This window comes from Paramisgurnus dabryanus, chromosome 21, assembly GCF_030506205.2.
Source record: "Paramisgurnus dabryanus chromosome 21, PD_genome_1.1, whole genome shotgun sequence".
In the NCBI taxonomy this organism is placed as follows: Eukaryota; Metazoa; Chordata; class Actinopteri; order Cypriniformes; family Cobitidae; genus Paramisgurnus; species Paramisgurnus dabryanus.
Window position 1 is genome coordinate 11,595,497 of NC_133357.1, and position 14,977 is coordinate 11,610,473.

A 14,977-nucleotide genomic window follows, 5' to 3' on the forward strand; every position below is an offset into this window, starting at 1 on the left:
CTTTAAACTTTTTTTTTCTGGTCAGTGGCGCAATTGTTTTTTGAAACTGCAAAATAGCATCAGGGATGGTTTGCGCCGGAACACGCCTCTTTTTTTGCGCTGAACCACCCAGGGAGCGCAAGTTCATTCCCTAGTTTGCCGACGTGCTTCTGTGGAGGGAAAAACCCGCTGTGCGCCGGTGCAAAATACGAATGATACATGCGTCACTGACAAAGTCAATTGCGCTGGGTGCAAGATAGGGCCAGCTGCGTCTCTCGTGCCATACTTCCTGCGTCCCTGTAACGCCATCTTTGGCAATATTTCAGATAGCGATATACTTCCTGGCTCCCACGTCACCCTGTCTTTGTCGTTAAGCCTCACCATTGGTTGAATTTGATATACACATTCAGACGCACTTACCCCTGGAGGCGTCCCCAAAGTGTCACCGCAGTGACGCAGCGTGAGTTCCCTCAAAAGGGGACCTTAACAATGTATCTTATAAGGTAACACAATGTAACCTTGCCCTCACTTGAAATGTGTACCCACATTAAGTCCTAGAATTTGAGGGTATTGGACCAGGAAAGTCCTTGAAAGGTCCTTGAATTTGAAGTTAACTAAGGTGTGAGAACCCTGTATGATGTGTTATTTCTTACTGTCTTCTAAATATTCTTTTAACTGAAAAAATCTCAAAAACTTTTAAAGTTTGGCTCTATATAGACATCTTGCAGCTGTAGTTTGACTGGCAAAGAAGCTGCAGCCAGACCAACTCTTAATATATTTCCTAACCTCATAATACGCTTTGGTTTTCCTCTCTTTTCTCCACATCCTCAACAAGCTCCGTCAATGTTGTTTATCCTGCTAAACCACAGTTAACATTACTTTAGCAAAGAATAAATACTGTTTTGATATTAGCATACTTTCCCATTAAACTTGTGTGTACAGACGCTCAAACTGGCTTTAAACCTGATCACAAGAACATACTCTCTTTACAAGATCTTTATTGTCTTTTCTCTTGTCTTTTCTTCCAAAGCATTGAAACGCAGCTGTCGAGTAACCCCAGCTACTTTACACACATATTTCTGTTCTGTTTAATTCTGTGAGATTTTACCTAGGGATTGACTTGTCCTATACATGTCTCAAAGTGAACATGGATTGGGTGGGTCGATTTAAAGAAATCATCTCTTTCTCCGTTGTTCCTTTTGACAGCAAACAAGAGATTAGCATCATTCACATAGACAGCATATTGCAGAAGGAAAGAGGCGCTGGCCTCCCAGGACCCCACTGAAAAACATTCACGTTCCTCACCACACCGGTGACACGATAGATTTCCACCATCACTGGTTTCATGGCACATCCATACTGTTGAAGCCCAATACTGAGAGACTTGCAAACGGATGAGATCTGTTCTTGTTTGAATGAAGTGGCTTCAGGATAATTACAGCTGCTACATTTTGCTCTTTGATCAAGTGCTGTTGTCCTTTATGCTCTCTTCATATCTGTCAAACTACGAGAAAAAGCCCCTTGCTGCACATCACCCCAAAGATCTTAGGTTTTCACTTCGGTTCATAATGTTGGAAAGGGTTCTTGGTGAAGTTCAAGTTCAACGTGTCTTCTGTGATACACCAAATGAGAAGTGCATCACAATATTCAAGCAGTTTTTGGTATACAGTATCAGTAAATAGGGAGTGGAGCTTGCATGACAGCTGTGGTCACCATTCATTTCCATTGTATGTGATACAGGTTTGTAAAAGATATAGAGTGACTTTTCCTTTAAGAAGTACGAACAACAATATATCTGTGAAATATGTAATGGAAACACACCTATGAAAACTGGATTATGCTTGTTTACTTACTGGAGTCTGAAGCAGTATTTGCTTTTGTCACATTTATTCCCTTTTTACCAGTGCGACGGGCCCAAGAAGACGAGTTACCAAGGAACACAAAATTTTAATTAGTGTATTTTAATCATTCAGGCTTTTCAAGCTAATCCACAGACCCCAGAGAATTCCCAAGATGCAGCTCTGTGCTGCTTTACCATTTATTGTTGAGTCTATTATAATTACTGTTAGCAGGTGGGGGCTGGGAGGCCTTTATTATGTTTTTCCATCTTTATTATAATTACTTAAAAAAATTAAAGGATGCTGTTTCATTAAGTTTAGAAAGGATGCCATTTCAACCTTTCATTTTCTCCCTTCATCTCGTTGCTCTTTCTGCGCTGCGTCCTCTTAAATTCTCTGATATTTATACACTGCACAGCTTTATATGCAACATATAAAAACAATATAAAAAAGGAAAAGATTTAATGAAATGCTTTTCAAGGCGTGCTTTGTAAAATCCATCTAATGCTCTGGAAACTCCGCGTGCATGCATCCTATAATATCCAGTTGTTTCATCTCGTAATTGGAGGTAGATCAGAATACACAGGCAGTCGCTAGAATATATTTTCTTCATTTTGTCACTCAGCAGTAAATAAACACATGAAGTCAAGTAAGGTTTTAGACTTCATCTTTTGTCGGGGAATTTTTAAGAATTGTGTTTTTAGGAGACTGTCTTTATATAAAAAGGACTTTTGAGGTGTCCCCAGAGCACATATGTGAAGTTCTAGCTCAAAATACCATATAAATAATTTATTATAACATCTTAAAATTGCCACACCTATGTAGGTGTGAGCAAAAATGTGCTGTTTTTGGGTGTGTCCTTTAAAATGCAAATGAGCTGATCTCTGTACTAAATAGTAGTGCCATGGTTGGAGAGTGCAGATTAGGGGCCTTCTGACATCACAAGGGGAGCCAAATTTCAATTACCTATTTTTTCACATGCTTGCAGAGAATGGTTTACCAAAACTAAATTACTGGGTTGATCTTTTTCCCAAGTTCTAGGTTGATAGAAGCACTGGGGACCCAATTATAGCACTTAAACATGGAAAAAGTCATGATATGTCTTCTTTAAGGTGATATTTTGAGATTTTTTTGCAGTCTCCGGGACCTAAGTCGAAGTCCGCTGCTTGTGGTGTTAGTAAACACGCTGCACACTGTTTTGTAAATGTATAGTATATGCTAGGGCTTTCTCTGATATTTCAAAGCAATTGATGAAATAAGCTTGCGCAAATTTCACACAGTCGCAAAATGAAACTTAAAGATGTAAACAGCCCATGAGAGTTGATATTTACATGCAACATAACTGAGGCGTCCATTAAGGTCCAGATATACCAACAGCTTGCGCCAGCGCAAACCATAATTTTGCCGTTAAATAACGAATGTCTGGATTTACTAAAGACCTTATTGCATATGCATTTCTAGACATAAAATTAATGGGAGGAGAATATTTAAATGATTCACACAATGCGATTTACTAATGTTTGCGTGTGTGATATTACTGGTATTTGCGCCATTATTTAACGAAAAAAGCATGTCTTAAATCATTTTGCGCTTGAAATGGCTGCAATTGTAGCTGATAAGAGAATTTTTTCCACACGTAAGAGTTTATTTGTAATGCCAGATACACATATTATTCACAAATATTGTTTGCCAAGCCATGTTATTTTTTATTTCAGTTACATGAGTAGTCACACAATACCAGGTGTTTTTAAAACTTTATGTAAACTTTAATTTTTTGTCCTCCGGTTTTTCCATTGTACTTTGGCATCATTAGCTGGGATTTCACAACCCAAATTTTCATCTGCCAGGTACGTGGTGCTGAACTCAAGTGCATCAGGCGTTAGTAGGTCGTGTTAGTAGATCGCCGCTCTGCTTATTTGCGACCCTGAACTAATTTGCGATGCTCTTAGTACATTGCGTGGGACATCATGGAAGTCAGCTGTTATTTAATTTGCGCCTTTTTAGTTAATAACCCGCAGATATTACCACTCCCATCTGCGCTTTTTTGAAATGGCGCTCTCGTGCTAATTTGCCATTTTTAGTAAATCTGGCCCTAAGTCTCTATTCGCTATTCGCGCGTAGTTGGACGCTTAAACATTTTAAGTTTACTTGATTCAAATTCTAGTAATTAGAAACTTACCAGATTGTTTGACCTCCTCACTCACTTTCTTCCAATCAAGATCCTTTTAATTTCTGTAAAAGTACAAAGATGTCTTGTGTAGCTGTGGCGATGATGATGTCCTCCATTGTTGTTTTGTTTTTCTGCCTCTGCTCGCTTCCTGTAATCACGTCACTGCTAGAGCAAGCTCCTGATTGGTTAAAATTGATGCGAAAATCCACCAAAAAGTTCAGATTTTTCAACTCAATTCGCGGTGCGCAATCCGCGCTTACCGCACCGCAGGATGCCTATTCGCGTCTTTGCATTGACTTAACAGGTAAATCACTCGCTTTTGCCGCCTCTTTCGCGTCTGGTGTGAACGCGCCATAAGTTATGAATGAGCAACTTCTGAGAATGAGCAACTTTAGAAATCATCTTTGCCTTTGTTATTTGATGTCTGTAAATTGGTCCTAAAGTTGAAATGTAAAGAGTTTCTTTCATGGCAAATGATGTGTAAAGTGTCCCACTTTTTCTTGTTTCTGCTCCACCCACTTCCCTATTGTATTACATCCAAACCTAAACAAACATAGACAAATTTATACTCACCACACATGCTACAGGTCAAAGGGCAAAAACACACATTTGTGTGTAAAACTTAATAGTATTGAAATGGGGTATGTTATTGAAATGTGAGTGATTGAAACATTTTGACTTTCAGAAGGTTAGGTCTAGTACCTCATATCTAGAATTCTTGCATGTCCAATGTGTATTTAGCACCGATTCATTGGTCTATTCTTAGCCCCCTTTGAAAGCCAACAGAGACGGATAGCAGCACTCTCTCTCTAAGACTGTCCGTTTTTGTATTTTCATGAAAAATTCCACATCTCCCTATGAGCTTCGCTTCATAAGCAGAAATCCGTTTCGGGACAGATCCCCTCGGAAAAATTAATTAATGGACCTTTGCGGCGAGCGAAAGGCCAGCGCAAGGCAATTATAGTGTCTTTGTGAAGTGTCAGGATTTTGGAATTATAAAAATCACACCGGATTGGCAGCGGTAATTATGCTGGAAATAAGAGCTCACTTTCGCACCTTTACTGATATTTAACAATTTACGGCTCAATTTGTAGACCTCGCCTTTCCTTCTCACCCTAAAGCCAGTAATGATTTTGTAAGGGTTTAGCATGCCTCCATCGATCCAATCTCAGGATCATTTGTGTTTAAACTATGAATCTAATACCATACTTGTGCTATAGCCTCTAACACACCAGCGTCCAATCTGTCTCTTGAGTGAGTTATTCATTACTAGACTTGCCTCTCTTTTAAATTAATAAGACTACATTAACCATCCACCAGTGAATTCACAAAGAAAAAAAGAAATCCTTAGAAAAACCTTGGAAAGGAGACTCTGCTGTGTATAAAAAGCCCACCTGTCTTATGCGGTGCCTGTTGGAGGTCTTTAATGGACAGATGAGTTAAACGGGGTCTGTTTTGGGTGGGGTTGTTCAGAGAACGCCGTGTTTGTGTTGGATGCAAACCTCATTACGTTAACTGTGCAGTGGATTTATCTCTTGTTTTCATAGATTAAGACCAAAGGAGGTTTTACAGACTTCAGTCTTCACATCTTGTTAACTACAGCAGTTGTTACAGCTGAGCTGGTGAAAGAGTAGTTGTAAGCAACAGACCAAACTTTATTTTTTGCGTTTTGTATTATAACACATTGCGCATTAATGTAGTGTTCAGCTGTGAAACATTTAGGCTCATTTTAATGATTGACTGTTTGTTTGTAAAGGTGTGGTTTCTTTATTTAGGCATAAAATCTAAAATCAACAATATGCAAATACCTTCATAACAGGTCACGTAAAGATGCGCAATTGTTGTTGACCTCAAAATGTGTTGGATTGATTTATTCATTTCTTAAATTCGTAATCCTAAAGTAGACTTACATCACAGGCTGGTTTACATCTCAATAAGGGCTGTTTTAAAACCAGATACTTTTCTAGTTTGTTTATGTGTTGCTCATGTAGGACTTTTCGTATTGCATTGTTCCATAAGTATGGATATGAATTAGTACATTTGTGCAAACTGTTGTACAGGACTGTGTGATTTGTGATGTTGATGTTTTTCTGTGGCACCTCAGGGAAGTGCAGAAAAACATGCAATTAGCATCGGTCTCAGCGCAGGAGGGGAAATGCAAAGAGTGCCACATCTTACACAGGGACCGAAATCTGTGACAGAAAGATGTTTGTCAGCACGGGGGTCTCTGGGGATCTCTGCCACAGCATACCCAGGTGTGACACCCAACGGGGATGTTTCAGTGTGAACAATTCCATCACCGTGTTATTAAAATTATTGTTTATTAGGACAGGAAAGGTCCTGAAAAATAAGCATTTGAAGTTAACATGATATTGACACTGTTTACTTTTATAGTGCATTCCTGTGCACAATTCATCACTGCATGTTATTTCAAAGAAGAAAAAAAAACATTTGTGTACTGAAATGACTTTTCTTTTCACTGATGTCACCAGGGCCTTTTGGTTTTTAACCAATAGGGAGCTTGCAGTGTGTCTGGTAATGTTACTCCACAATAAACTGAAATGTAGCCTTGTTTAAGGATCCAATCAGGTCCCGGACCATGCTATATGTTTTTTCTTGTAAAAATCCTGTCGTTCTTTAAAGGAAAACACCACCGTTTTTCAATATTTTACTATGTTCTTACCTCAACTTAGACTAATTAATACATACCTTTTGTTTCAAAGAATTCACTATTAATCTTTTTACAGCGCCTTGTGAATGTGTTAGCATTTAGCCTAGCCTAATTCATTCCTATGGCTCCAAACAGGCAAACTTCCATGTTTTCCCTATTTAAAGACCGTTACATGAGTAGTTACATGAGTAAGTATGGTGGTACAAAATACAACTTTTCTTTGGAGCCATAAGAATGAATGGAGATAGGCTAAACGCCAACACATTAACAAAGGGCTGTACAAAGATTAAAAGTGCACGCATTGAAAAAAGATAGTATTAATTCATCTAAGTTGAGGTAAGAGCATAGTAATTCCCCACCAGACATTTTTTTTAGAAAAGTTTTTTGTGACAAAATGCTCTCCAGGAAAATGTTCTTTTAAAGAATATAAATATACAAATATATCAAATGAAGAAACAGACCCTCTGCTTTCAAACAAACAATAAACAAACAAACAAAATGTGAACAAAACTTTTCATCCTATCTATAATTTTGTCTCTTCTTATTGGGGATGGGACGATTACTAGTTTCACGATTAACCACGATAAAAAGTCCTGACGGTTAGTATTATCGCTTAAAATTGTATTAGCATTACAACCGTGTTTGATTACCGTGATTTTGAAAACTCGCTGTAAATCCTGTCCAGCCAGAATCAGTTTGATGCAGGCGCGCACATGCAACATAGTTTTTTGCACAAGAAGGCATTTAAGGAATAATGTATTGTATTCATTCACGGTGAACTTATAAGACAGGTTTATTTATTTTTTTACCACAGAAATCATTTCAGGGACATGAAATATTAAATTGTGATTTTCAAAATAGATAATATTGATAACCGTGATAACTTTGGTCACTACAATCATGATATGAAATTTTTATACGGTCCCATCCCTACTTATTATAAACTCTTAAAAAAAATTTTTTTTCAATAAGATTATTTTGCTAAAAGCTGAAAATAATTGGATTTTTGTGAAGGAATTTTGTTAGAGATCAGATTCAGAATGATTATCAAAACATTTTTCATAATTTTTTTGCTTCAGTTTTTTTTTATAAATTGGGTAAATTCGCCATAATAGCGGTATTACAGATTAACATAAAACCTCATCAGAAACACTTTTTAAAATTTTTAATAAAATGTTTTCTCTTAATTGACGAGATAACTCGTCAATGGCGGGGAAAGAGTTAATAATATGCTTCATAATGCCTTGGAAGAATTTTTTGGGCTGAATGGTTCCATAAAAACCTTTAACCTCTGAAGAATCTTTCTGTTCACAAAAGTTTTTTTGTGGGAAAAAGGAGTTCTTTGAAGTTCATGCAAAGTTTGATATTAAATGTGTTCTCAGTTTGTCACACCACATAAAAATGCCATATTAACAACACAGCCAAATTTGAATGATTAGAAAAAAAACTCTTGGAATAATCTTGGAAAAACAGGTAGAATTCCCTGCTCTCAAATGCTATGGGCGTGTCACTCTTGGCACTGAAACCACGCCCACTCGTGAGAAAGCTGCCGTCTCTCTCAACTTTCAAATACCGCTAAAACCTGAATGTATGCTTGCGATTGTGTCAGGGGTGGGGCTAAACACGACTCCATTGCATCATCGAGCCACCATTTTAGCCCCGCCCAAATAATCCTGAACAGAGAAATGTTGAAAAACTGTTTAACGTTGTAACTCAACAATTCAATAGTTCACAGTCTACGTAACATGAGCTGAGCTCTGGTGAACAGCTGAACGAGTAAAAGAGTAGTTGTAAGCAACCGATCAAACATTTTTTTGCAGTGTTCTGTATTATAAGCAATACAGCAATACATTTAGTTTCAGCAATACATTTTTAACATTTATAATGTGTTCAGAAACAATTCACTGAAATGACTTTACATAGACTTTAAAGATTCCTTCTTCAATGGCATCGCTGTGAAGGACCTTTTAAGCACCTTTATTTTTAAGAGTGTAAGCCTTGGACTTTTTGCCTTGGTTCAACAATTTTAAATTGCATAGCAAAATATCCATTAAACATGCACCGGGTTTGACAAATTTTAAAACAACAAAAGCTAAAAATACCTTTGTGAATAACCTGTTTTTACTCACCGCTGACTCTGGATCGTTGTGCGCTCTGTGTAACTGTGCTTTAAAGGTTAATGTCCAAATCTGGAGCGAATTAGCTTAAAATTACTTACAATGATCTTTAAATGCTCCGCTCTTTTTGTTGTGGCTGTAAATTAATTTCGACAGTGAGGTTTGGAGCCTCTAAAGAGACAGAGCGAAAAATAACAAAAAAAGCATGAAAATAAATGAGCGAAACAGTGGGCTGCATAATGCATCTGGCTAAGCCAATCCATGTCTTAAAAGAGAAGAAAAAGAAATTAGGCTTAACTGAAAACATATGGTATTGCGCTGTAGAAGAGGTCTGCTTAAGAGGATCATGGCAAGCTAATAAAGAAAGACAGGAAGAGGGCACGTGTGGCGGTTTGGGTGCAGGATGGGAATTTTTTTTCTGTGTCCAGGGCAGTAATACAGGCTGAGCTCCTTTAAAGGGCCAGTGGTATAAAAAAGAACCATTTTAATCACAGTACCCATCAGAGAACATCACAACCGCATGCATGCAATTGGACCATAAGCCTCAAAACCCACACAATGCCATATTTCTTATTAAAATTTTATGTCTCTAATTATTACCATTAAACTAGGCACCCTTGTTGCACCCTATGTAATTTTGTAATTATAATTAGGATTTCTTGATCTTGTCTTGTTCTTTCCTCTCCCTGATACGACTGCTGAATTGAAATGCGTGTCTAAGTTTAATAATGACGCCCCTCTGGATAAAGATTCATACAGCGCCAATTATTCTCTTTTTCTCAACAGATACATTTTATGCCGCTTTACAATGTTGTCAGCTTGATGTGGTGAGTGCAGAATTATAAAGAGATTTCTTAATTTTTTATGACATTTAGAGTAATTGAAAACAACTGGCTTTTCCCCACTCGTTCATTTTGTATTATATCATCTAGCCTTAAAGAAAAATACATTCAATGCCAATTTTGTTACATTTGTGGTCAATGCTTATATGAAACATTTTATATATGGGTTGTTGTTATCAGCTGCACCACACGCTCCTTTGTATTTGTATATGTACATACACTCTCAGAAAAAAAGGTACATGAATACACAAAGATTACCGGTTCAAAAAGTACACTTTTTACCTAAAAGGTACATATTGGTACCTCTAAGGCAGTTATTCTCAAACTTTTTTGAAGTGCAGCCCCCCTTGTGTGTGGTACATCCCTTTGGTGCCCCCTTAAAGAAAATTTATGACATAAAACATTTAAAATTAGAAAACATAAAATTATACAATGTAGTACTGTTGGTCAGTAGCCTTATTTTTCTGAGGATTAATTACACAGAATTTATAATAAATTAATTTATTCATTTTTTCTGAGAGGGTATATGCGCATATACAGTATCTACACTCACCTAAAGGATTATTAGGAACACCATACTAATACTGTGTTTGACCCCCTTTCACCTTCAGAAATGCCTTAATTCTACGTGGCATTGATTCAACAAGGTGCTAAAGGCATTCTTTAGAAATGTTGGCCCATATTAATAGGATAGCATCTTGCAGTTCATTGAGATTTGTGGGACACACATCCAGGGCACGAAGCTCCCATTCCACCACATCCCAAAGCTCTGTTGGGTTGAGATCTGGTGACTGTGGGGGGAATTTTAGTACAGTGAACTCATTGTCATGTTCAAGAAACCAATTTGAAAGAATTTGAGCTTTGTTACATGGTGCATTATCCTGCTGGAAGTAGCCATCAGAGGATGGGCACATGGTGGTCAGACATGGTCAGAAACAATGCTCAGGTAGGCTGTGGCATTTAAACAATGCCCAATTGGCACTAAGGGGCCTAAAGTGTGCCAAGAAAACATCCCCCACACCATAACACCACCACCACCAGCCTGCACAGTGGTAACAAGGCATGATGGATCCATTATCTTATACTGTTTACGCCAAATTCTAACTCTACCATCTGAATGTCTCAACAGAAATCGAGACTCATCAGACCAGGCAACATTTTTCCAGTCTTCAACTGTCCAGTTTTGGTGAGCTCATGCAAATTGCAGCCTCTTTTTCTTATTTGTAGTGGAGATGAGTGGTACCCGGTGGGGTCTTCTGCTGTTGTAGCCCATCTGCCTCAAGGTTGTGCGTGTTGTGGCTTCACAAATGCTTTGCTTCATACCTCGGTTGTAACGAGTGGTTATTTCAGTCAAAGTTGCACTTTTATCAGCTTGAATCAGTCGGCCCATTCTCCTCTGACCTCTAGCATCAACAAGGCATTTTCGCCCACAGGACTGCCACTTACTGGATGTTTTTCCCTTTTCACACCATTCTTTGTAAACCCTAGAAATGTTTGTGCGTGAAAATCCCAGTAACTGAGCAGATTGTGAAATACTCAGACTGGCCCCTCTGGCACCAACAACCATGCCATGCTCAAAATTGCTTAAATCACTTTTTTTTCTCCATTCTGACATTCAGTTTGCAGTTCAGGAGATTGTCTTTACCAGGACCACACCCCTAAATGCATTGAAGCAACTGCCATGTGATTGGTTGATTAGAGAATTGCATTAACGAGAAGTTAGGTGTTCCTAATAATACTTTAGGTGAGTGTATATATAAAAATTTGTGTATATATGTACATTTACCGTATGTGTATGTACAGCAGTGGCCAAAAATGATATCTGGGGTTGGGTTGTTGTTTTTCGAATACAATGAATAATTGAACAGAATAATTTGGCAAAAAGGCAAGCCACAGGAAATATACAAAAATAAATAGAAAAGCTCACAGGTAATAAAGCATACATTGACTACAATTTGACCTGTTATTAATATTTGTTGATCCTCTTTTGTGGTCATATCTTGTAGTCATTGTCCTGAGTTATGTCTTTATAAACTTTGCACATGTGCTGTGTGTAATTTTTGCTTCAAATTCTTCCCAAAGCTGAGCTTCAGTTTATACTCCGATTACAAACACACTAATGCAACATGCATGCAAAATCCTAATGCATTTTTAATAACAATACATTAGAAAAAAGTGCAAAGATGGCCACAACTGTATATATATACAGATACAAATATGAGATCAGCACAGACTAACCTGGTCTGGAAACTGTAGTGGATGCTCTATTAGCAATCTACTGTCTCTCTTGTTATTAATGTATTCACAATAGTTTAGACTGTGGTGTCATCTCCTTTTTAGTGTGAATCTTCTCTACATTAAATCTAAGCTCTTATAAGACCCAGAGGGGTTCGGCAGTCTATTTTTCAATGATGTTGTCAGACATGTTGCCGGTTCCCCAGGAGAGAGGCAGAGTAATCAGGCTTTTCATCTCCAGAGAAGAAGAGCCAGGTTTAGTGTGATGCTGTCACATCCACTGGCCCAGCTAAGACTCAGTCAGCTATGTAGACCTCCCCCAAAAAAACCCCAGCTCCACAATCCAACAATTAAACCACATCAAGTAACGGTGTGATGTTTGGGATGCTCCTTGATGTGCATTGCACATTTAGTGTACTGTTTACATAATAAGTGCTAAATTACAGTATGAGGGTTTTACCGTGAAGTCTATGCTTTAAAGTGACCATTCACTTAGTTATCTTTTACTTACCCTCATGTCGATCCAAAACAATACAACTTTCAGTCATGGAACTAATAAGATGATCCAGCTGTGGTCACCGTTCATATTCATTGTTGGAAAAAGGTACATCCAGTTTTGAAAAAATACTAATGTGTTATATTCGGAAAAGAAAGGCATACATGTTTGAATGGCATGAGGGTGTGTAATGATGACAAAATTTTTACATTTTTAGGGAAACTGTTCCTTTAAAGAGTTTTTTAATGCTGATAAATGGAGTATATGCAGGCCTGAGCAGATGGGAGTAAAGATTCATAGTGGTTCCCTCTTGTCTAGGGAAAAATGCTTTTGGAAGTTTTTTTTTCTAAATTCAGAGTGCAGAGTTCTCCTTAGGGATCGGAAAGCATTCTGCATGCTTTTAAGGGAAAACACCTGAATCGTATCACATTCGTTTCTCTTTATTGTTATTAGAAGCAGTTTGAAAGTAAATTGCACAGTGGGAACATGGCACCTTGGTTTATGGATGCATGTAGCTTCGGGCTTAATATCTAGCCAATGACAGTTTTGCAGAAGATCAAAACTCAAGACTTGTTTTATTAAATAGCAAATTGCATTTATGGCTTTAATTCACTTTTTCTTTTCGAAAGGGATTCACAATCCCTACGCTTTTGTGTAGGTGTAAGAACAATTGTTCTCTTCCGCGCACCTCCCTAAATTAGCAGACGTACCGGGCTTGTAAGAAAATTAGTGAATTTAATTTCCTTGAGTAATGGAAATGTCATGCACCATTTAATAAAAGTCTATGAAAAAAGGCAACATTCGACGCAGTGCAGATAGCTAAGCCCGGTGGATTTGAAAGTTACACTGTTGCTCCTTTTGATGTTTTGCTTCCTTTTTTTTCCCAATTTGATTTTAAATTAATGTCAACAGCTTCGATGTAAATGCGAAAATGAAAGTTGTTTGCCGTCTAGCGAAACTCGCAGCACAGCAACTTGAGCGGGCAGATAACTCTGTCCTTTTAAACTGTGAATTATTTTACCTTTATGAGTTTGTCTCATCTTCAAGGTCAGAAATGTAATTTTTGCTCTTTCAAAGGGTTATAACCTTAAAAGGGAGCCTACATCCCAGGTGATTAATGAGAGACTCCTGCATTTGATGTTTCAATGCTGACATTTTAAACTTTAAATATTTTATATGCACACCTCTGGAAAAAAAAATGAAGATACGCATTCATGTGGAATAAACGGTATTGCGGAGAAGAAAGCCCTGGCCGGGTATCATTTTAATAGAACAGTTAGAGTGCAATGGTTTTTCTTGGCGATTTTTATTTGAGGTTTTTATGTGTGCGCAAGCTGATTTAAAGGCACACTAAATCATTGGGGATGGGGAGTAGTGGATTATGCATTTAATCAAGTAGCAGGCCTTGGAAAAGTGGTTGGCCAAGCCACTAGGGCATCAGCTTTAGGCCCCAGAATGCTTTGCATGTCCTTTGAGTCTGCTTAAAAAAAAACCAAAGCCATTTTCCCCTCCGTCTGAGGTGGAATAAACTACAGATTTACTGTAGTATTTAAAGCATTTTCGTGAGTGGCGACAATCTATTACTTAGCAAAAAATTGGAATTGGGGCGATTTGCTTGTTATTAAAATTTCGCACCCTACCACATTTGTTTTGGAAAAACCTCTTAAGGGTCTCAAAGGATGCGCTGGCCTATGCCCATCATTGCATCTAATGCGCTTTTTATATGTGCCATAATAAAAGCCTGGAAAATGAAAACCTGCTACCTGGTATACGAATACCGCACTTAGCCATAAAAGCCACAGCAATCGCCTTTCAACACGACTGCTGCCTCAATCTAACATAGGCAGTTGCCACCATCATTCAAATGCCCCAATGAAGACAATTTCACGGGTTTATATCTCGGGGTCATGCGCGGACCTGCAGATTTCCCGTACCAGACGTCGCTTCTCAACTGGATTGCATTTAACTACAAATGCCTAAAAGTAAGACAAGATGAGCGCGCACAGGGGGTGAGGGGGTTACGTACAATGTGGAACCGCGCTGGATGCGGGCCGGTTGACGGGCAAGACCGCAGAGCTTTCCCGTTTATAAAACATTCCCATTATTGCTGGTCCATTGAAAATTAATATGTGCTTAATGCTTGATGACTTGCATTTTCCTGCAGCACAACAAAGCTTTTAGCTCACTGGTTAATTTATACATGACAGTGCTTAGCTTGACATTGCTGTAAAAATGCATGAGGCCTTCATTACGGCCAGTGGCCGCAAATTAGCGGGAAGCAAGTGAAAGCTATAGAAAGTTCTGGAATGTTTTAAGTTGATGTTAGAGCATAGAAAACTTTTTATACATTCCTGTTCAGATTTAAAAGATTTATTTTAACCTGAGGCAAAAACAAAAATGATTGTAGTAATAATATATCATTAGACATAAGCGGAATGTTTTTTTAGCTAAAAAAATGGTGATTGAGCAAGTACATAAAAATCAGTGTTTAGAAATGTTTTCTTACCCTGATTTGCTGTGATTTATAAGTTCAAAGGAAGTGGATTTAGTGCCCCCTCCCTTTGTGAAGGATGCATCTTTTTGCGGCCCCTCCAAATAAAATTCTGAGGTTTGATTACACAAAATTTAT

The 14,977-nt window shown here is 38.0% G+C and overlaps 1 protein-coding gene across 3 annotated transcripts in view; it reads left to right on the forward strand.

Moving 5' to 3' along the window:
* Positions 1 to 14,977, forward strand: part of casz1 (castor zinc finger 1) — a 230,864-nt gene that overhangs the window by 71,438 nt on the left and 144,449 nt on the right. The window contains exon 4 of one of the 3 annotated variants that reach the window (XM_065285586.1): positions 10,747 to 10,803. The exons of the other annotated variants lie outside the window; for them this stretch is intronic. The gene's annotated coding sequence lies outside the window, so the exon portion shown is untranslated. The remainder of the gene's footprint in view (positions 1 to 10,746; positions 10,804 to 14,977) is intronic. 3 annotated transcript variants of the gene reach the window in all.